Raw genomic sequence first — 1344 nt, 5'->3', positions numbered from 1 at the left:
CCCATTTTGGTATCCATCCATAATCAGGGGGGTAGATAAACTGAAATGTTTCTGAGAAGACCTACACGGCATACCTCAAGGAATGTTTACAGGGCACAGTGTAGCACCAGAGACACCTGTGTCAGCTCCCAACAGGCAGATGGGGGTGCTGGCACCGCTGTTCCTGTATCTATGAAGCACTCCGCCAGTGTTACCCTTCTCAGGCAAACACCCTTGTTAAGGTACCACCTCACCGTGCTTTAACATACGAGCAAAGCTTTGATGATGGTCTCTGAAAAACAGCACACAAAGGAGTAATAATAAAAAAATAGATGATTAGTGCAATACAACACATTGTCATAGGACATAGGGACCCCAGTCATGAACCATATAGCATGAACTAATATTACAAGTGAAAGCAAAAGGATGGTCCCTCCCTTGTAAATGTACCATTGAAGTACATGAGAAGAAAGAGGGGTTTAGACATTCTGACAGTAGTACAAAAAACCCCAGGTGATTGGGGCTGTGTGACATGCAATGGCCTCAGCATGCTGGAAGCTTACCATCATCAAGGCTTTTGCAGGAGAGAAGGAGTTTTGACAACGGTCAAAGAATGGTACTGAATAATCATTTATTTTGAAAATGATAAAGGGAGGTTCCCCCAGCCGAAGTAGGCACAGAAGGAGGCCTGAAGCTGCTGCTTTGAAAATACAAGGCAAGAGGGTAAGCTTAGGCTCTGGGAGACCGATGTGAACCGTGAAGGGCTTTGGAAGTAAAAGCAGACAGCATCTCAGGATGACAGAAGCGAGGAAGCCAGTGAACAGAGCTGGGGAGGGGGCACACTTTGTGGTGAGGGGAATTCACTCCTGGAACCGGTCACTGACAGCTGACGGATTTTTCCTTCACTTAAGATTTTGTAAATCACATTGGCTATTTGTTCTAACGTAGCTTTTAGAAACACACATTTTACTAATGTCAAACACACAAGTTGCCCAGGCTGCAGCTCATAAATTGAGCTGCCAGATGAGTGAATCTGCATCGCTTGTGCTGCCACGTTCATCACGGTGGCCTGCAGATGTGGCCACAGAGCACTCAGAGGAGTCATGCTGATGCGAGGCAGCCTACTCTCTGCTTCTGTCTTTCCCTGCAGAACCTCTGACTGTCCCTTTCACATCACTGCAAGATTGTCCATGCGCCAAAATATAACCTCCCCCAACTATAAGACAGGCACACATCTGATCCCGCACACGTGAAGACTGCTGGCAAATCCTGGCGTGCTACTGGACATCCTCCCTGAGGGGGAGGATGACTACCTTCCTCACAACAGGGCAGGCAAGTTTTCCTTGAGTGCATGTCTGCATTCCT

This window comes from Phaethon lepturus, unplaced genomic scaffold (assembly GCF_000687285.1).
Source record: "Phaethon lepturus isolate BGI_N335 unplaced genomic scaffold, ASM68728v1 scaffold8228, whole genome shotgun sequence".
Taxonomy (NCBI): Eukaryota; Metazoa; Chordata; class Aves; order Phaethontiformes; family Phaethontidae; genus Phaethon; species Phaethon lepturus.
The sequence above is the reverse complement of the archived record's forward strand: the minus strand, read 5'-3'. Positions refer to the sequence as shown.